Source organism: Suricata suricatta, chromosome 6 (genome assembly GCF_006229205.1).
Source record: "Suricata suricatta isolate VVHF042 chromosome 6, meerkat_22Aug2017_6uvM2_HiC, whole genome shotgun sequence".
Taxonomy (NCBI): domain Eukaryota; kingdom Metazoa; phylum Chordata; class Mammalia; order Carnivora; family Herpestidae; genus Suricata; species Suricata suricatta.
The window spans coordinates 87,565,953-87,588,076 of record NC_043705.1 but is presented as its reverse complement, the minus strand read 5'-3'; the positions used below and the strand labels follow the sequence as shown (position 1 = coordinate 87,588,076).

The following is a 22,124-nucleotide window of genomic DNA, read 5'->3' as shown; positions in this document are numbered from 1 at the left end:
GAAGAAGAAAACGGAGACGATTCATAATACGTATGCTCACTGTTAATTACATGCTTATCACATGACAATATGTTTGTTAGGTGGCTTGTGTACGTCAATGCTAACTTTTTTAACAAAGCTGGAATAACTGCTCTTTTGCAAATGAAAGAACTGAGGCTCAGAGAGGTCAAGTGTCTTGCCTAGAGTGGACCAGCTGTGAGATGTGGGAGCTGGGTTCAGGGTCAGGTCTGTTGAGTTCTAAAGCCCTGCCCATTTACACAGCCCTGCTAGAAAGCTCCATTTTCTCTGTCAGCAGGCCGGAGGGCTTTCCTAGCCTGAATTGCAGTACCAAGCACCAGACCCTTAGTACCCAGTGTACCTGTCCTGGTTCCTCAAAGGTGGCCGCCAAAAATCAAGGGTGCCAGCTTCCCTGTAGCTGAGGGTGTTCTGGGCCCTGTGCCCCGGGGCAGAGTCGGCCACCCTGCCCTGGAGAGGGAGGGGCACCGGGGAGCCCACGTCTGCCAGTGCCCAGCCCCCACCTAGCCCCTAAGGAGGCGGGGCTACAGCAAGCATATACTGCTGCCCTCCTCAGTATTGATTAGGGTAAAAACTAAGAGCATGTGAAAAAGAAAAAGCAAGCAAACAAAAAAGGCTTCACAAATCTGTATCTCCAGACCACCCTTATTAATTAAAAAAATTAATATATTCCAATGGCAAAAAGGTACCTCTAAGAGCACAGAAAGGCAGAAAAGAAAAAGTAAAGGCAGCCTTCAAACAGCTGCTTGAATTTCCTTTAGGAATCTGGCACGGACTAGCACACAAATAACACATTCTTATTTGCACGGATTTAAAACTTACACAAACGAGGTCGCACTACTCACATGTTGAACGCTTTGCTTTTTCTCATTCAATGTATGTTGGGGACTTTCTGTATCAGCAGGGGCCCCATTCTTTGTAAGAGCTGCGCAGGACTAAGCTATACTTGACATGATTGTTTTAAGCTGCCCCCTAATGGCAGGCATTGATATTTTTGTTTATTCCAATGTTTTCTTCAGCAAGTCAGATGTGGTTACCCTACCCCATCAGCCGGTGCAGGAGTGAATCTGCTACCAAGGACTGAGGGCGGGGGCACCTTGGTGGAACCTGCTCACCCAGCAGCAGCAGCCCCCTGACCCAGCACTGTCCGCCGTGGGGTGCGTGGACACCAAGAGATGCTGACCTGCTGCCCCCTTGTGGCCTGGCGAGGACGAGCCTCTTGCTCACCAGGTGGGTCCCAGTAAAACAGAATCCCACCTAATCCTGTCCAACCTCAGGTCATCAGCCCATTCCTGGTGTGAGGGAAGGAGGAGGAGAATCTTTGGTCCTTATGTCCCGTGGCTCACGCATACCTGTGGCTGAATCCAGCACTGTCTTGGAACCAGGATGCTCAGGGGCTCCCGTGCTTTGGGGGAAATGTTTGGCAGTGATTGGGTGCCTGCAGAGTGCCTACTTTGGGTGCTAAAAGCCAGGATCTCCCTTATGCTCAAATGGAAGGATCTTGCTGGAGTTCGGTAAACCTGGGTTGGCCACTGACTTGCTGGCTGCTCATCCATCCATCCGTTCTTTCAATCATTCAAAATTATGTATCGAGTGCCGATGTCTTGAGTGTTAAGCTCTATGACTTTGGATGAATTACTTCATCTCTCTGAACTTTAGTTTCCACATCTGGACATCGAACATATTGACATTTAAATCACATTGGGAAGACGTAGATGAAACGCCTGTGAAATAGTATAGACTCAGAAAAAGATATTTAGTGGATTGGAGAATTAGGAGATGCCTAATCTTCCAGAAGCTTACACCTTGGTTAGGGAGACCTGATGTAGGTACATAAAACAGTCAGCGACTTTTAGCAAGTGCGAAATGTTGTAAGACCATTGTGTGTGCACATGTGTGTGCACGTGTGTCCAAACTGTAGGCCTGCGGATTAAAGCAATGCGGAGTACGGGGTGGACTGGGGTGGGCTTCTTGGAGAGACCACTCTCTAGTCAGGCTGTGAAGGATCGGAATTTCTGGAGAGAAAAGATGGTGTGTTTTAGGAAGAAGGGACCCCACTGACAAAAGGGCTTTCTTCCACAAGAGTGCAATGCTCTGGTTTTACTTGCATCTCCAGCCCGTCAACCACTGCATCTGCCCCAAAACAATGGTGCGTCCTGTCAAGACAACCTGTTTTCTGGGACATTGAAGTGGCCAGCCTATTCCAAGCTCAAACTCAGGCAGAGCCATTTCTTGCTGCCCAAACCAGTCAACTGATCACTAACTGTGTGCAGCAACATTGCCCCTGCCCCAGTAGCCTCCCTGGGAACCCAGACAAACTTTATTAGATTAATTGTGGATGAGAGTTCAAGGATGCTGATTTAACCGATGAATATTGAGCACTTGCTATGTGCCAGGCATTGTGCTGGATTCTTCATGTAATTGTAAAGTTGACCTATTACACTCATTTTTCAGAAGAAGAGACTGAGGGTCAGAGAGCATAAATGACTTGCCCAGGACCTCATAGCTAGTAAATTATAGAGTCAAGATTCCAAGCGAAGCCTCCTGACTCTTTGGATCCTCCCTATATTTCCTCTGACCTCTCTCATCCTCTCTTCTGGAGTTTAGCTCCAGGTACAAATTTATTCTCCAGAATTGGGTCTTCCTTGTTGTTGGCCTGAATCTCCCTCCCCATCAGGGAGGACATAAATGGCCTCACCCCATCCAGAGTGATTGGAGGGGACTCAGGAAACCCCTGGAGGCTTCTCTTTCTTTAAAAGGTGACCCTAGGGGCACCAGTCAGTTGATTGTCAGACTTTGGTTCAGGTCATGATCTCATGGTTTGTAAGTTTGAGCCCTGTGTCTGGCTCTATGCTGACAGCTCAGAGCCTGGAGGCTGGTTAGTATTCCCTGTCTCTATCTCTTCCCCTTCCCCACTTGGGTTCTGTCTCTCTCAAAAATAGATAAATAAATAAAAACTTTTAAAAAGGTGACCCTAAACACAAACTCTGCATTTCAGTCTCAGAGTCTTTTATTTTTTTGAGAGAGAGAGAGAGAGAGAGAGAGAGAGAGATACTAAGCAGGCCCTGCGGTGACGATGCAGGGCTCAATCTCAGAAACCGAACCCTGAGATCATAACCTGAGCTAAAATCAAGAGTCAGATGCTTAATGGACTGAGCCACCCAGGCACCCCTGTCTCGACATTTCTACCTCTTTAAGAATCGGTGTATAGGAACCTCCCCCGCGCCCCCTGCCCCTCCCAGTCCCCAGCCCCCTAGTGAGCAGGGTCACAAGTAAGGGGTGCTCTGCCTGTGTAGCAACTTCCGTCTGCAAGGGACCGCTTTGAGACGGAACCAAACTTTGTGGCAACATTAATAAGAATACAGTAGCTTCTGCTAACATGGAAAGGCGTCCAAGAGAGGTAAAAAAGACAGCTGTAATGAGCATCTTATTCCAGTTTTCTAAAAATATACTGTGCATAATTTCTAGTTTTATGTATAGAAATACTTAGTTGAATAAGCACCAAATTATTTATGGGCATGTGGGGGGCTGCTCATTTTCCACACTTTTAATAGTTCTCTAATTTTAATTTTTTAATGTTTATTCATTTTTGGGGGGGGGAGCAGAGAGAGAGGGAGACACAGAATCCGAAGCAGGCTCCAGGCTCTGAGCTGTCAGCACAGAGCCCGACGTGAGGCTCGAATCCATGAACTGCGAGATCATGACTGAGCTGAAGTTGATGCTTAACTGACTGAGCCACCCAGGGGCCCCAATATTTTTCTAATTTTAAAATTCTGCGTCAGGTGAGAGGTGGGCATGGGACCTCTACTGGCCAATGCAGGCAGGGGTCTCCATCCTGGGAGGTGTGGTGAGGTCAGCAGGGCATGGGGGGTGCAGGTTCCAGGGCGCGCGTGGTGTGTGTGTGTGTGTGTGTGTGTGTGTGTGTGTGTGTCTTGACATCACTGGCAGTTGAGTGGAAAGCTGGGAGGTGGGGGGAGCCGCTGTGAGATGGGCTGTTGGCTGCCCAGGGTTGAGACTGCTTCTCTTCTACGTATCCTGGCCGACTACTGGCTAAGACCGCCTGCACAGGGTGGCCCCCGCGTCAGTAGTGTGCCTTACAGTGGGCCAGGCTTGTTTACTGGTCCTTTTCATCCAGGCCCCCAACAGCTCTGCGACACAGAAACTATCACCTCTGTTTAATAAATGAGAAAAAAGGGCATGATGGGTAAGTGACTTGTCCGAAGTCATGCGGTTGCTGGTAGAGCCCAGACTGGAGCTGAGATCCTTGGACTATGGGGTTCTCTCTCTCTCTCTCTCTCTCACTCTCACACTGTCTCAGTAAATTTTCTTTGAGTCAGTAATATTTTATACGCTTAGGATAGAACAGTTCAATGCAAGTGACAGAAATGCAGCTCAATCTAGTTTCCAAAAGAAAGAGGGACAGAGTATATTAAGTTCCAACACTGAAACTGCCAAGAGAAGATTTCAGGCATAGCTGTATCAGGGTGCTCAAATGGTATTACTAAAGATCTGCTTTCTCCATCTCTCGGTTCCTCTTTTCCCTGTAGTGGCTCAGATCTCAGGGAGGCTCTTTTTATGTGGTGGCAAGACAGCCCTCAGCTGAGGGCTCAGCTGAGAGGCCTCAATTTCTTTCCGTGGAAAGATGCCTTAGGGAAGAGGCTGCACTTCAACGCAGACTGAATCCCAGTGAAGCCAGAGCTGGGACTGGCAAGTCGGGTACATCACTTTGCATCAAGACTACAAAGTGATGGCCCCTAGTGGCACTTTGCTTGGCCTCCACAGTGTTTTTATCTATTCATTTAAAAATTTTAATTGGTTAATTAGCTCAGAGTATTTAAAACTTTGAGTTAGTTGCCAATATTTGAAAATCAGATTTTATGTTAAATTCATATTTCCAGCTTTTGAAAAAATTGGGAGTCCTCATCCCCGTAAGGGAGCACTTTGGCTGGCAGCCTTCCCCTCAGCCTGGGTGTGCGGTTGCCCGTGCGCCACAGCCCCCACCCCTCCTTCTTGTCTCCTGTCCCTGATCCGCTTCACTCGTGGAACGTACAAGCCATAGAAATAGCAGCGAGCAGCGTGGACTTGAGCCAGAGTGTCTGGGTTTGAATGTTACCTCCTGGCTGTCTGTCTTAGACAAGTTAGCTCACTGTTTTCTGCCTTAGTTTACAAACCCGTGCAATGGGGACAATAACAGGGCCGAGCTCAGGAAGCTGTTTGGGAGGCTTAAGTGAGTATATACGTAAACAATGCCTTGTGCATTGACAAACATTTTACAAACATTAATTATTATTAAAAATGTTTTCTGGCTATGAATATTTGCGCTTCTTGGATAGCCGCTTTCCCTTGACAGTGACAAACATTTTTCCTTCTTGGATTGTGAAGGCGTCTTTATCCAGTCTGATAGACAGAAGAGCTTGCAGAGAGGGCTGTGAGCTTGTCCAAATGTTGGTCGCAGCCAGGCAAACAGAGAAAGGAGGCCAGTGTGAATGGCCGCCATGGCTGCGCCTTGGGAGGCTGCTGCTCCTGGCCGGGAGCCTGCTGTGACCTGGGGAACCGCTGAGCGGGCTGTCACTCAGCGTCCCCAACACCCTGGCCTGTCAGGCGGAGCCCAGTCCCTTCTGCTCCGCACCAGCCACCTCAGAGCCCTGGTGGGAGGCCCCGCCCTGCTGCTGCCCCGCTCTGGACAGGCTCCGAGGGCAGAACTCAGAGCCCTTCCGGACGGCAGCTGGGATTCAAGCTGTCAGCTCGCGCGAGGGGACACAGTCGGGCCGCGGAGACCAGGCGGCCGCGCAGAAGGGCAGGAGGTGACGCTATGCAGGTCCCCCGCCCCTGCGCTTTCTTCTATTTATAATTCCCCTTGATAATGGGGCACATGCATCCCCTGCAGGCCACTAATTGCTCTGAGCGCAGGGATGACAGCCTAATTATTCACTTCACAAAAATTAAAGTTGGGCCATGTCAACAAAGTCCGTCCGCTGTCACCCAGATGCAATTCGTTGCCCTTCGTTGGGGCAAAGGGCAGTTGGAAAAAACCCCGGACCCTGGCTTGGTTCCAGCTCAAGCAGACTTTTCTTTTCTGGCCTCGAATTGTCTCAGGGAGGTTCTGTTTCTAGGAGACAGAAAGCCTCTTCCTCTTGGCTGTAAACTGCGGCCAGTGGTCACGGCTCCCCTGAAAGGAGGTGACACTTTGGTTCCTGGAAATAAGGCATCTGAGAGGTACAAGGACCTTAGGGACACCAAAACCCGGCAGCTACTGAGCCCAGCTCAGCACATGGATATGTTTTATTTGGCTCGCAGAGTGTTTAAAAAGCTACAAAAAAATTGGAGATAACATTCATATTACATAAAATTAGCCATTTTGAAGCGTAGCGTTCAGCAGCATTTAATACATTCACAATGTTGTGCAGGCCTGTCTGGCTCCGAACGATGTCCGTCACCCCAGAAGGGCCCCTGGCGGCCCCCCATTGTCCCTTCCCGCCAGACCCTGGCAGCCACCATCTGCTTTTTACCCGCCACTCTGGAAACTTCGCATAAACGGAACCCTAGAATAGGTGGCCTTGTGACTGGCTGCTTTCGCTTTGCTTAATGTTTTCGAGGCCGGCCCACGGCCCGGTGTGTGTCAGTGCTTTCCTCCTTGCGAGGCCGAAGACGTTTTGAAAGTTTTTGAATGAGTTTCTAACAGCTTCATTGAACGACACTCCACACACTGTCCAATTCACCGACTGAAGCCTCCAGCTCCATGCATTTCACAATGGTGTGCTCAGTTAAGTTAGCTTTTAACCCCCAGACATCAGGAGATTTCATAGAACGCCTTGGCAAACCCGCAGGTGTGGCAACACGGAGCCCTAAGTCATACATGGTACCTCGGCCCAGCCCTCTTGATGGGACTTGTGTTTACGGGTCACATGGCCCCCTGGGGTGCTGAATGGCTTCACTTGTTTGCCAACAGCCTGGTCCTAGAGGCGTGTGAGAGCGTGGGGGGCTGTCTAGTGCCCTGCATGGACACATGAAGAACCTGAGACCCAGCCAGGCTGCGCCGAGGTCATGTGAGATGGGCCGCAAGGTAGAATGCAGGCTTTCCAACTCCCAGCCCCACACCCCCTCTGCTCCCCGAATGGCTCTTTCCACAGGTGTCGAAGCTAATTGTCAGAATCTCTATCTTAAGGGAGGTGTGACCCTATGTTTGTGACAGCCTTTACCCTGTGCTATTTGATTAATGTGTGTGTTGGGGATGTCTGCCAATTCTACCTTCCTTTGGTTATTACACTCCAAGCTTCTTTTGGGGGAAACACCCCAAATAATCACATGGTTGGGGTGGGGGCAGGCCCTGAGCACCCCGTTCTAGGGAAGTGCTTGTAGATTCCCAAGCCTGACAGTCAGACTCTGCCCGGATCAGGGCTGAGAAACTTTTGTTAGATTACTGGAAAAGAGAATCTCCTTCCTTGGTAAGGGTCCTGAGATGGTGAGATGTGAGTGAAGGCCTGCTGAGGACTTTCTCACCATCGTGTGGAAAAAGCCTGCCCGAGACTTGAGCCAGTGTAGTGGAAAAAAGAACTGAGAGATGGTGAAAGCAGATCTGTAGTAACAATTGAGCACCCTGATACAGCTATGCCTGAAACCCTAATCTTTTCAGTTTTCAGTGTTTGAACTTAATATATTTTGCCACTCTTTTTTTCTTAAACTAGATTGAGCTGGCTTTCTGTCACTTGCAGTGAAGCACTGAATCCTAAGTGTATGAAACACTATCCACTCAAAGAAGCTTTACTGAGCACTTATCCCATATCAGGGCTTTCACATATGTGATCTCATTTGTGTGAAAACTCTGTGAGACAGGTAGCTACAATTATTATCTGGTTTATGGAGGACAGGATGGGAGGGCTAGGGAGGCGACTTACCCAGAGATACTCAGACTGCCAGTGGGTGACCTGGGCTTTTAACCTCATGTCCAAAGCCAGTTCCCATGTCACAGCTCCCCAGTGCATGTCGGGATATGTTTTCCATTTTTCCAAAGAGCTCAAACACATTTTCTGCCTCCAAATCCTTGATAAACTGTGAAAAAGTTGGAATATGTTGAAAGTATACGGAAAATTCTACCACTCACAAATAATCCACATGAACATTTTAATGTATACGTCCATGATTTTGTGATATATGAAAGTTTATAAAGAAAGAATAAAAGATCAGCCAGTATATACAATTTCACATTTGCCTTTATCATGTAAAACGACGTCATAAGAACGAAGACCGGTTTCCTTGTGTTTCTTCTTGAGTCAGAAAAAAGAGGCAGCTTGCTCAAGCTTTGGGGGTAGACTTGGGGCTGACCTGCCACTGGCCTGCGGCGTAGGGCCCCTTCCCCGCCAGGCGCCTGGCAGACCCGCGGCCCCCCGCCCTGGAAGGGTCCGCATTCCCAGGTCTGTACTGGATTCTGCCCAGCAGCCGCCAGAACTACGGGAGAGCACAGGGGAGCAAGGGACGGCTTCCGTGTCCGTTTCCTACGCGGGCAGGGTGTGTTGTGGTGGAGTCGGTGCAAACCCTTGTGGAGGTGGAGCAGGCTGTGCTGGAAGCTCTGGTTTTGCTCTTGGGGTGACATTCCGATTCCCTCCAGACCTAGGAGGCGCTGAGACTTCCTCCCTTGGCCCACTTGATCGAAAACACGCTTGTGCTCTTAATGGCCGCCAGGGGACGCTATGGAATAGGAAACGAATTCGCAGCTCAAGCTACCGGAGACCTGAAGATAGAGGGAGGCGAGATACTTTTAAGAGAAGGAAGCAAGCTGAAAATGTACAGCTACTGAGCGTGCACCATGCAGGGTGAGGAGGGAAAGTGAGCTCCCAGACAGAAGCAGAAGCACACTGGGGAAGAAAGATACAACGGTAATGAATCAAGTAACATGTTATCGGAAGCTAACAGGAGAGGCGGCTGATGTAGAGGGAGTTCTCCTGGGTTGTGGGGTTACACAGACTGGGTTTGGATCCCCGTTCAGGGACTTACTACTGGCGCGATCATAGCAAGTCACTCTGTTTCTGAGCCTGAGCTTCTTCATCTGTAAAAGGTATCCAGCCCATACAGGCCGTGTTGTCCCTAGCCTACCTCTGGGCCACAGGCAGATGAGAAAAGTAGGAAGGGGGGCTCTTGTCTGGATGGCTCCCATTGCCTGTTGGGAAGCTGTGATTAGCTCAAGGGTCTCAGTGGTGTTTTGGTCCTCCGTGTGCTCATGGGGGCTAGCTAGGATGGTGTCATTTTTCGCATCATGTATGTCCTGCTATCTTGTACGTGGAAAGTGGCCAGTCCATTATTCATTTTATTGGATCAGTTGAATGCATGTACACTACAGAACATGACCGTGGGTTTCAAGCTGTGATATGGACAGTGGATACTGGCCATCAGATAAAATAAAGGGGTTTAGTTAGGAAGGCTTCTTGAAACAAGTGGGACTTAGAAACGGGAGGATTAGATAGGGAGATGAGAATCCCAGTGTTCTGGGCTAGGGGGCAGCATGAGCAAAGGCGCCCTGAGGTGGCAGTGGGGGGGACGGATGTGGTGTAGGAGGGAGCTGCCTTGCTGGTGCTGGGAGAAGATCAAGGGGCTGGAGCAGCCAGGAAGGAGGGGCGCCTTGGGGCAGACCGAAGAGCCCAGCTGTGAAGTGCTTGGATTTGCCTTCGCAGGTGCAGGCCCTTGGGCATCAGGTCTAGGACACCTGTCCCTGGGGCAGTCACCAAATCAAGTGTGTCTTGGTTGCAGACCTTCTCGCCTTGCCCAGAGGCTCAGGGCCTAGAGGGGCTGCAGTTTATATAGGCACCTGCCAGGTCTGAAGGATGTCAGTGCACGCAGGGGGCATGGATGTCCAAGGGTCTTTTGAGGTTCAGGACCCCCTGCTCTTTGAGGCCTTATCGGCAAGGAGGGAGAGGAGAGGTTAGGGGGCTGTTCTAGAGGTTTGGAGGGACCATGGGAGACCAGGATACTCTTGTCCATTAAATAGCTTCCGTGAAATGGGAGTGGCTGCAGCTGCCCTCCTCCTTGTGTGTGGGGCAAGGAGCCAGGCATCAGGCCCAGGGACCCTGACCGGGTGGGTGCTAAATGGGTCTGTGGAAACCGCTGGGCTCCAGGACCAGGAACGAGCTGGCTTGCTCACCGGCCGCTCTTGGAGCCTGGCTGTGGAGACCCTAATTTGGAGATTTGCTTCGAGGACCTCAGTGCTTCAGGGGCTAGTGGTCACTGGACTGTACTTGGAAGAAAATGTTGGACTTTATCTGTGTGATTGATAAAAGTCATGCGCCCCAGTCCTGAGAAGGGAACCGAATTCATTATGCACCTCTTTTGTGCCAGGGATACATAATCGTATTTAACCCTTTTCTTTATTTTTGTGTGTGTGTGTTTATATTTGAGACAGAGAGAGACAGAGCATGGGCCGGGGAGGGGCAGAGAGAGAGGGAGACACAGAATCTGAAACAAGCTCCAGGCTCTGCCCTGTCAGCACAGAGCCCGGTGTGGGGCTCAGACTCGTGAACCTCGAGATCAGGACCTGAGCAGTGGTCGGGTGCTCAACCGACTGAGCCACCCAGGCGCCCCTTATTTAACCCTTCAAGCCCCATGAGATAGGTATTATTTTATATTATTTATTTTATATTATTAATTTTATGGCTGAAATGGGGCTCAGAGAAGGTAAAGTGACTTGCTAAAGTCACATAGCTAGTAAGTGGCAGTGACCCAGGCCTGCCTGTTCTAGAGGCTTCTTTTATCATTACAATAGTGGTTTTGATCACACACACACACACACACACACACACACACACACACAATAATGATTTTGATCACACACACACACAATAATGGTTTTGATCACACACACACACAATAATGGTTTTGATCACACACACACACACACACAATAACGGTTTCGATAACACACACACATACACCACACACACACAATAATGGTTTTGATCACACACATACACAATAATGGTTTTCACCACACACACACACACACACACACACACACACAGTGATCTTTTATTTTTTTATCACATTTCTTATTTTCATTTCCACATTTAAAATATTCACAGATGGAGTATTAGATTGACATTTCCATGGAAGATGTACCAAACAAAGCATACAGGTTATTCCACAATTACAAAATTACATATTTGTGACTATGTGAATGTTTACCCCTAGACTTTATCTGGAAAATATCACTTGGGGAAAAAAACCTTTTAAGTTTTTTCACGGGATTCATTTCCATAACAAGTAACTAGCAAAGAATTTCAGGAGATGCCTAAATATTCGCCGGTGCTTTTGTGAAATTTCAGACTTGTATGGTGCTCTTCTGACCTAACTCAGAAACACTTAGGTAACATTCTATTCTTTCTCTTTTCCCCTCAACCGCCGAGCCAGGATGTACATACTTTGTTTCCTAAGTCTTTTTTTCCCTATGTAGAAATAGGCACATCACCACAGCAATTTGACTAGCTAATGAGGTAGGAGTTTCTTCAAAAGCATTTATGAAGCAAAAGAATAATCTAACTATTCAGAGTTTATCTTTTGTAGTGGTTGTTCCTTAAAACGCCAAGGACACTGGGAATTGGTCAAACACTACTCATACTTTAAAAGACAAAGAGGGAAAAACCCATTAGAAACATTCTGCTACCAGCACACTTGGATCTGGAATTAACTAAATCCGTTCTGGCCCACAGTGATCTTTTAATAAGCTTTTTAAGCTATAATTCACACAGTACACAGTTCACCAATTTCAAGTATACAGTTCTTGGGGCGCCTGGGTGGCTCAGTTGGTTAAGCGTCAACTTCAGCTCAGGTCATCATCTCATGGTCAGTGAGGTCGAGCCCCACATCAGGCTCTGTGCTGCCAGCTCAGAGCCTGGAGCCGCTTCTGATTCTGTGTCTCCTCCTCTCTGCTCCTCTCCTGCTCGAGCTCTGTCTCTCAAAAATGAATAACTCTTAAAAAAAAGTATACAGTTCTTCCATGATAATTTATATTGGCATAGCATTGTTTTTCCAAAAGTGCTTCCCCATCTAGAAATTATTTTAGTAATAGCTCCAATTGATATTTACTTAGTATTTAAAATTTTTTTTGATGTTTATTTATTTTTGAGAAAGAGAGAGAGAGAGAGAGAGAGAGAATCTGAAGCAGGCCCCAGGCTCTGAGCTGTCAGCACAGAGCCTGTTGTGGGACTCAAACTCATGAGCCATGAGATCATGACCTGAGACAAATCCGATGCTAACCCACTGAGCCACCCAGGCGCCCCTACCTAGTACTTTACAATGCACAAAATGCTTTTGCTCGTTCTCTCTCTAATCTGTTTTTAACTCTCTGCTACTCTGTGAGCAAATAAGGCAGTTAAAAAAAATTCATCAGCCTCATTTTACAGACAAGGAAATGGAGGCACAGAGAGGTTGTGGCTGGTCTAGGAGGCAGCTGACTAGCGAGAGGAGCGGACAGAACAAGGCTGTGTCCACAGATCCTGGCTTGGTAGCAGCCACCCCGCGATGACAGGCAGGGGCAGGCTGCACTTCCTGGTGCTGCTGGAGTTCTCCGGAAGGAGGTGTGTGCATGCTCTGGCTGGCAGGCAAGAGCACCTCAAGCCTGGGCCCCAGAAGGCACCCCGGGGCGAGGGGAGAGGAGCTCACCAGCTCCTGACAGTATCAGTCAGGCTGCCTTTGGCTGCAAGTAACAGGAAAGCCCACCAACCATGACTTGAGCTACGGAAAACTTAATGATCTTGTGGACAAAGAGTCTGGAAAAGGCAGTTCCAAGTCTGGCTCAGAAGCCTCCAGGGCTTCTCTTTCTCCTCCCCCATCTTCGGCATGTTGCCCTGACATCTGTCCTCTAGGTCACTAGATGGCTGCTGCTGCTCCAGGCCATACACCCTCCCAGAGAGCAGGATGCCAAAGAGGACATTTTCCACAGTGCTCTGGTTTTTTTGTTTTTTTGTTTTTTTTTTGGTCAGCAACCTCAGAAAATTGGCAGACTTCTTACATCTCATTGAGCAGAGCTAGGTCACACGGCCATTCCTGGACTCTCACTGGCAAAGAGGTGCAGGATGGGCACGATTGGCTCAGACAAAGCAGAGCTTATCTGCTGGGTCGGGGAGAGGGAGTTTGGCTTTACTTAGCAAGGTGTCTGAACAACGTCCATGTTTGTTCTGAGGAAGAAGGGCAGGCAGGCCGGGGGGTGATGTAGAGGGATGTTTGCTATGGAGGAAACCCCTTGTGTCTTCCTCGATTGTGGTGGGGCCAGGTCCAGCCTGGCTCGCTCGGGCAGGGGAGAGGGCTGCTGTGGCAGGTGTGTGCCTGTGATGTGGGGGGCCCACCTATGAGTGAGGGGGCCTGGATAGCTCCTGGCTCAGCTGCCAACGGGACGGCATGGGTGGGAGGGGCGAGTGCGGTGGCATTTGCCTTGCAGTGGACTTAACAAAACTTATTATTTTTGATGTGGGGTAATGGCCCCTTTAACAGGGGAGAGCGCAGGCCTGGAGCTTGGTGCTTCAGAAGAGCCTTTGGGTATGTTTATCTTTCTTTGAGCTTTGCCACTTCTCTTGTGATCACTCTATACCTTTGTCTCAATGTTAGGGTCAAGGTTAGGGTGGAGGCTGCCAAGGTGGAGGAGACAGAGTTGGAGGAGAGCATCGAGTGGGGCTGGAGGCATCCCAGGAGTGTGGCATAAGGCTGCCCGGGCTGTTCACTGCACAACCTGAGGGGCTGAGACTTGCATGGATCATGGCCCAATCTGGAAGATCTGATGAAACGATGCGTGCTATGTGCAGTGTGTGGACACAAGGCGTGGATCTGGGATGCTGGGGACACACGGTGCATTGTATTCTCCATCTCTCCTCTCTGTTCCACGTGCCCTGTCCCCCCGCCCTGCCTCTCAGTCACCTTGCCTTGCACCTCTGTCTTTCTGCTGCTCTCTTCTGCTCCCTGGAGCTACCACTCCCCTTTCTGGTCACCTTTGCCCACAAGGCAAGGTTCTGCTGCTGGAACCCGGAATCCAGGCCTACTGGTGTGAAGACGGGCCCCCTTGGGACATCTGGTGAGTGCGGTCCCCACCGTGGCAGACCTGAACTGGGTCTGGCTCACGGCTCCCCATGCACACACTCCTTGGATCAGATGCCCGTGTTTGCACGCCAGTCTGGTTCTGGGAGCTGCCGTCTGATATCAGCTTTTTCCACTTCCTTGTCTGACTTTTAACATCCATTTTTGTATTGCTGCTCCATGGAGGGCGGATTTTGGGCAATCTTGCGAAGAAGAAACCCCAGAGACAAGAAAGTGGAAAGACAGGAACGATACAAGAATGATAAAGGCATCAGTGATCACAGCTGCCATCACGAGTGATTTTTACGTGCTCGTTGCTGAGCTCATTTAGTTTCACGTAACAGCTGTTATTATCACCACTTCACAGATGGCAAAACTGAGGCCCAGAAAGGGGAAATGACTCGCTCAAAGTGACATACCTAATCAGACTTGGAGGCAGTTTTTTTTTAAGTAGTTTATTGTCAAATTGGTTTCCACACAACACCCAGTGCTCTTCCCCACAAGTGCCCTCCTCCATCACCACTCCCTCTTTTCCCCCTCCCCCTTCAACTCTTTTCCCCCTCCCCCTTCAACTTTTCAGCATTCAATAGTCTCTCAAGTTTTGCGTCCCTCTCTCTCCCCAATTCTCTTTCCCTCTTCCCCTCCCCCTGGTTTTGGAGGCAGTTTTTGAACTCAGCCAAGGTGGCTCTCAAATGTAGGCCCTGAACTCAGCTGCACTGCCCCCTCCCGCGAGCTGTAGTGAGGGATTCCAACTCAGAGAAGGTCACGAGATGCCAGGGGGGGACCTGATGAGGAAGAGGTAGTGGTCTTTCAATTTTTTTAAATGTTTTATTTATTTTTGAGAGAGAGAGAGAGAGAGAGAGAGAGAGAGAGAGAGAGAGAGAGAGAGAGAGAGACAGCATGAGCAGGGGAGGGCCAGAGAGAGAGCGAGACACTGAATCCAAATCAGGCTTCAGGCTCTGAGCTGTCAGCACAGAGCCTGACGCAGGGCTCAAACCCACGAACTGCAAGATCATGGCCTGAGCCAAAGCCAGACACTAAACCGACTGAGCCACCCAGGCGCCCCAGAGGTAGTGGTCCTTTAAGAGTTGCCCCTGGGGCTCCTGGGCTTGGTGTTCTCGCTCTGGTTAGGTCCTGTGGTTGGTGAGTGGACCAGTGGGGGAGCCCAGGAGCTTCCCTAGGCCCATGGCTCTCACAGCCTTCTCCACTGTGTCTTGCTCCCAGTTGGGGCTCCAGCACAGGTCTGAGGGGACAGGTGCTTGTTTCAACTTTCCAAACTAGGAGGTGAGACTTGATCAAAGTCCTGCAACCCAGAAATGACAGGAATCCAGAGCCACTTGTCACACCTGCTCTCCTGGAGACCCTCTGGTAGGGCACATCTCCCCTGCTCCACTGGCTCTGACTGTACTTGGGAAGGTCTAGAGGGAGGTTCTCAGTGAAAAGAATCTCTTGAGGAGGCAAGAATGGGAAGGAAGGACCTGTGAGGGTCTGGGGTGGCCTCCCGAAACTGGTGGCCTGCTCTTTCTTCCTTGTGACTGCTCCTCACTGGATCCCCACCCGTATCTGGGCCATGATGGCTGTCATCGTGTGGGCCTTTCCAGGAACAGTGGGTGGAGTTATCCCGATGTTTTTCTGAATTCAAAGAATTTCTCTAGCCTCTTAGAACTCAGGGATGGCCTGGGCTTGGCCAGAGAGCTGGCCGGGCCGTGTTTCCCCGGCCACTAGTGAGGGTCAGATTCCGAAGGTCACTTCTCTGTCCCTTCCCTCTGCTTCTCTTTCCTGTTCCTACTCTCTTCACCAGGCAGTCCCAACCCCATTCCCACTTGGATGCTTCCAAACCAGGGATGTGTGTTTGGAGGCTCTGCATTTGGTGTTCCCGGTGGTCCTTTTCCTGGTCCTGTGGTTCTGGATAGCTCACCATGGCTTGGGTGGAAACTCCTGCTCCAGCCCTAGCCCCCTAGGAACCTCCCCACCCCGAAGCCTCAACCCCTCCAGGGCCCCTGGCATGCCCCATCCCTGGCTCCCAGCCTGCAGCTGCAAGACGGAGGGATGGGTGCAACGAGGCCCTCCGCTCCCAGCGCCCTCCTATCTCTCTACCCCAGCACTTACCAGGGCACTGAGTAGTGCTGAAGTAGTGCTGCTGGCAGTCTTAGATAGAAACAGGGAAAAGGGAAATAAAGTGAGAAACAAGTGGAAAATAGAGAAGAGACTAGCAGTACTATTGTTGAGTGCTCGGTGCTAGGTACTTTACATAGATTATCTCGCTCTATCTCCGTAACAGCCATCTGTAGCAGGCACGGTTGACCCCATTCACAGATGAGGAAAGAGAGGTTCACAGGGGGACTCTGACTCCCGCAAGGCCCCACAGCTGGGGCAGGGACAAAGCTGGTAACCCTGGCTCTATCTTTATCCCAGTGAATCCCTTTTAAATCTCCAGTCCAGGTCTTTCACTCAGAGCTCCAAAGCCTTATATCAGACACTCCGTACATGGCTCTGCTCTGAACAATCTGTATTTCTTCTCCCTGGCTGTAGTGACTGTGGAAAACACACACACACACACACACACACACACACACACACACACACACACACCATGGGCCAATGAGAACCCTTGGGAAGGAGAAATTCTTTTTTCTTCTCTGGTTGCCAGTAGGAAGGAGACTATAAGCCTACAGCATCCAAAGGATGCCACACGGCATCCTAGAATGAGGCTGGCATGGAGGGAATCAGGTCTGAAAGATGGAGAGGAGGTGGCTAAGTCCTCATGGCACTGTTTGAGCCTGGATACAACTATGCCTGAAGCTGGAACCCTGACCTTTTTAGCCAATAAATTCCCTTTGTTGGCTTAAAGCAGTTTGAATTGGGCTGCTGCCACTGGCAAGCAAAATCGTCTAACACAATTGCCAGGACTTGCCCTGATTCCCCGTTAAGTGATTTTGTTGGATCTGTCCTTTTGAAGCACCTTGTACAAAAAGGCCTTATAGTCAGTCTTGCTCCCAAGTGGAGCTCTGTCTTTTATAATTTGTTGTATGCTCCCAAGCCTGGTGCATAGAAGGTGCCTTATCCAGACTTCTTAAAAAATGTCTCTCATTATTATTATTATTATAATTTTAATAAATAACTTTTGAGTTCTAGACTAGCAGCCAGCAACCACCCCCCTCTTGCCTGTTCTGACCTAGTCATATATTTAGTTCTTTTCAACCCTCTCCCTCAACTTCGCAGCCTCTCCATCTCCCTGGTTCTTGCTGTCTTTATAAATACATGAAATGCTCTGAGCAGCAGGTTGTGAATCGTCAGAGGCTCCTTCATTTTGGTGTTCCCAGATGCAGTGTGGGAGCCTAGGCCCTAGATCTTTGGGCCACTTTGGCCTGTCCTTCTTTGCCCCTCTGCCAGCCTTTGGTCTCCTCTGAGAAATGCCTAGGGAGCCATACGCCTACATCTAGTGGCTCAGTCCTCCAGATTTCTGCTTTGTCCAGCGATCTGGGTAGACAGAGGTTGAACACACAAACTGAGCTAGACCATGATTTGCTCTTCTACAGTGGGGTTGGGAGTCTAGAAAGTTCTCTACAAAAATGGTTGCCTTGGTTTGGGGCTCCTGTTGGACCCAGCAGAAGCTGGATGGAGACTCTCCTACTTTATCAAGGCCTGGCCCACTTCCTTAAAATGATCTTTTTCACCCTCCCCTTCCCCCCCACTTTACGAATGGGAACACTGAGGCAGAAACTAAGGAATGACCTGCTCGAAATCATAATTGAGTCTGACCTTTGGACTCGGAATCCCACGCTCAGCTCTTCTGCACACGTAATTTGTCCTGCTGCTTTATTTGGTCTCTTTCCTTCCGAGCGGGAAACACAGCTGTTGGAGTTTGTGGGAGGATGTAATGCTTGTTAAGACCCCCGCTCCCCAGGCAGTGGTTCAGTGGGTGAACTCCTGACCCTCAGGCTGCTGCAGGAAGTGTGACACACTGGCTCCGGCTGGGTTCCGAGGTCTGTGGGGAGAGGCAGACAAGCCGGACTGAATTCTTTTCGTCCAGGAGGTTAAATATGTGTAAGGGAACAGCAGAGCTAAAGCTGCTGATGCACTTCTCTCGGCTCCCAGAGGACTCGGCTCTGCTGGAATGACGTGTGAGCATCTGCGAGCCTGCTGCTGGGAGGGTCCTGGTGGGATCTGGGGGCCCCCAGAGGCCGCAGGTGTGGGCTCTGGGCCGCCAGGTCGCCTTCGGACACCTGCAGGCCTCCCTGCAAGGTTGGGAGACTCCCCAGCTGGGAGTCTTGGACAGAGCACTTGGTGGGCCGCAAGGGGTAGGAGGGGAGTGGGACAGATCTATCCCTCCTCCGGGAGCGCCAAGCTCTCTTCGGGAACCTCAGCTTTCATTTGAGAATCTCCTGTGGAGATGCAGGGAGGTTGGCACCTTTGGATGACTGCCTTGGAGGGAGGGGAGTCCTCAGGCATAATGCTGGGCCCAGATGCAGGAACGGTTGCTATAAAGCCTGCCCAGTTTCCCTCCACTCCTCTACCATGTGCCTGTAGAGTTCTGCTGGTTTTTGATGCCTAGTATCCATTCCCTTTCCTCTTTGGTAGCACAGTCTTCCTATGGGGATATCTCCCACTAAGCTGGCCTTAGCTTCCTGATTCCAGGGCTGTGACTCTGCCCAGCCAATCAGAGCCCCACACCCTGACACAGCCTAGCCAATCAGAACAGCATACCGTGACTCAGCCTGGCCAATCAGAGCACCATACCTTGCTGGTGCAGGGGTGAATCTGTATCCCAAGGTAGACCAAGGAGACTTGTTTGAAGGTAGGGCCACGTTAAGCTACTTTATAGCGGATCAATATTCTTTCTTTACAACCACAGCGTTTTGTTTTGTTTTGTTTTGTTTTAAATCCCTTCTCAGTTATCTTCTGTCTTCATACTGGGTTGGCAAAACTGTAAGATTTAAGTGTAGGAAGCCACCCTTGAGGGAACCTGCCTTGGAATGAAGCCAACACCGAGAAGAACGGAATGGAGAGAGGCAGGGTCTTGATGATTGAGCATCTGGATCTAGCCATGTGTACATCCCATCTCCCCAGCCAATAGACTGACCCCTATTTTCTCTCTTTCACCCCGTCTTCTTGACTTTTTCTTTTTTAAGTGTTTATTTATTTTTGACAGAGAGAGATAGAGAGCGAGCAGGGGAAGGGCAGAGAGAGAGGGCGACAGAATCCTACGCAGGCCCTGCATCATCAGCACAGAGCCCATAGCTTGACTCCAACCCCCCAACGGTGAGATCATGACCTAACCCGAAACTAAGAGTCCTAGTCTTAACACCCTGAGCCCCTCAGGTGCCCCTCTTTTTCTTTTCTTGTTTGGCTTAAGCAACTTTGAATTAGATTACTATTGCTTGAATCAAAATAGCCCTAATATAAAAGTCCAAACGTTTTCTGCTACTGGCTGGTTCAAAACTCACCTTTCTCCAAGATTAACAGTTCCTCTTTTTGATTCACTTATTTTTTTTTCAGTGCTTCCTCAGAACTTACAACTTTCTGCATGGCATCCTTTTGTGCTTATTTGCATATCATCATTTTCTCATACAGTTCTTTTGGAATTTCCTTGACTCAATTTTCAGGCCAAGCAGAAAACAATGATATTTACTGGGCTCTCCTGAGTAAATGGCATTGTGCTGGGTGGTGGGGCGGAGGGAGGGTAAGTCATTTAAAAATAACAATAGACCATTTGAATTGGGTCAGAGATAAAACACTCGCTTTAGGAAGGCCCGTTGCAGCTGGGGGAGTCCAGGAAGGGGTGATGGACGAGCAGGGCTTTGTCCTGGCTGCTGTCACGTTCTCGTGACTGGTTTGCAGGTCACTTGCGTGGCCTTTGGTGACTTGGGGAAGAAAGACTTGTAAGCAGAGGGGCAGGAGGGAGGTGGCTGAGCAGGCGCCGCTTCCCGAATTGCCTTCGGGCTCTCTGTCCTGTAGTCTGTGAACTTTTGAAGCTGCTTCAACTGCAGGTTCAGGTGTCAGTCTTGTGACATGCGAGGGGGATGTGAAAATTCCCTGAGGTCTCTCTGGCTGAGTCCGAATTATATCACCTGGCTCTCTGACCTAGAACTCAGCAGGCCTGTTTCCTGATGCCCAATCCTTGACTGACTTCTACCTGGACCCCTTGCCTGATGGCAGACTCCTTTTTGGGCATGGGGTCCTGCCTTGCCTGAGGCTTTGCAGGTGCTGAGCCCCAGGCTGGGTCCTCCTGCTGACATCCACGTGCTCTGTCTTGCCCTCTGCTTATTTCTGTCCCACAGGCTCTCCCTGACCCACCTGCTGCTTTCCTGTTGGGCTGTCTGGTCTCTGGGCTTCAGTTGGTCCCCATGAGCCCACTGCATCCAGACGGATCTGGCTGAAATGGGTTCTGGGGGCAGGAAGGCCCTCTGTCCTCTGCCAAATTGCCTCCAGCTCCCTGAGAACAATCTGCTTCTCCTCTGAAACCTAGGGTTCAGAGGGAGGAAATGACTGCCCCAAAGTCAGTTGCCGGGGTCTGCAGTTTTACCTAGAAATGGTAGTGAGATGTATTGAGATCTTCAGACGGAAGGTGGCAGATAACTGTCATTAGAGCAGCAGAGAATGACTTTCCCTTCTGGTGCTGGAGAAATTGGATGAGAAAGGCTTGGAATTCTATATGCTCAGGCTCCTAGCCCAGGCTTGACAAAAGCCCTTTCAGGATTGAAATAACTCTGCAGCTCCCGGCTCGGCTGTCCATTTCTGGGACCAGCAGCACTTTCTCTTTGTCTGCACACCGCTGTACTGGTGTTTGCAGAAGGGGTCCCTGCCTGCTAACTGTGTACTCTTGCAGCCCCTCAGAAGGCAACTTCCTAGGAAACAGGGCCTCTCACCCCACCGGGCCTCCCTGTTGTTTATCTTGTCTTCAGATGAGTCACCGCTTCTTGTGACTTATTGACAGGCCTGATGTGGCCCTGCAGAGAATCCAAAAGCCGCGGGTGCTTCCTTGGAGGAATGCCTGTTTCGTGGAAGAGAGAAACCAGGACTTGGTCCTGGGGATTCCTGAGGTCATCTGTCGGCAACTTGCAGTTGTGACCTGGGGAAGTTGCTTAATCTCTGGGCGTCTGTGTCTTTATCTGTTTTTCTTTTTAAAAACACTTTATTATTTTTTTTCATGTTTATTTATTTTGAATGTGAGAGATAGAGTGAGAAAGAGGGAGCATGTACCAGAGGGAGGGGCAGAGTGAGAGAGAATCCTAAGCAGGCTCCACACCATCAGCATGGAGCCCAACAAAGGGCTTGAACTCACAAACCCCGAGATCATGACCTGAGCCAAAATCAAGAGTAGGACACTTAACCAACTGAGCCACCCAGGCGCCCCTGGTTCTTTATCTGCAAAGGAGGAATCATCATTTCCATCTCCCAGGGGCCATCGCTCACCTTCATCTTTACAAGTGTGTAAGTTGAAGGAAGACTGACGCGTGAGCCTGCAGTTGAGGCAGCTTCCGAACTTGGGGCTGCCTGCGAGGTAGTTGTCATGCAGTTACCTGGACCGGTGCTAGGTAACCACCCGGCGCCTTGGCTCGGTGACATCAGCTCCTCAGTCTTCCTTCTGTGGGCCTGCTCGTGTTCCCGGCTCTGGTGGGAGGCCACAGGTGGCGTCGCTGCTCACATTGGGTGTTTTCAGCCTCCTGCCCACGCGTGTGCTCAAGGCCGACGAGCCCTCAGTGCTGGTCCTCCCAGAGAACCTGCTCTTCCCTTGGCTGGGGGCTGCTCATGCTAGTTCGTTTCACTTAAATTTTAAGTTTTCGCTAAGTAGTACCTATATAGTGTTACAATTTTTACACACAAGTTCTATCAGCAGAGACTCCTTTTCCAGCCCTGGCACATGCCTTTCCAGAACAGAGATTTTTTTTTTTCCAGCTTCCCTTTGCAGTGTGGAAGGACTGTGGGACTCCATTCTGGCCAGTGAGATTTACATACAAGTGTTGTGTGATCATGTCAGGGAAAGATCCTGAAAAGACAACCGGAATGCTCTTTTTTCATCTATGTCCCTTTTTCCATCCGATTGGCCGGAAAGTGGA

General features: G+C 49.9%; 1 long non-coding RNA gene across 4 annotated transcripts in view; it reads left to right on the top strand.

Moving 5' to 3' along the window:
- LOC115294800 overlaps positions 1–22,124 on the top strand; it is a 95,543-nt gene that overhangs the window by 43,791 nt on the left and 29,628 nt on the right. For 2 of the 4 annotated variants that reach the window (XR_003910142.1, XR_003910140.1), the window contains exon 1: positions 1,052–1,245. The exons of the other annotated variants lie outside the window; for them this stretch is intronic. This is a non-coding gene — a long non-coding RNA (uncharacterized LOC115294800). Of the gene's footprint in view, positions 1–1,051; positions 1,246–22,124 lie in introns of those variants that run through there. 4 annotated transcript variants of the gene reach the window in all.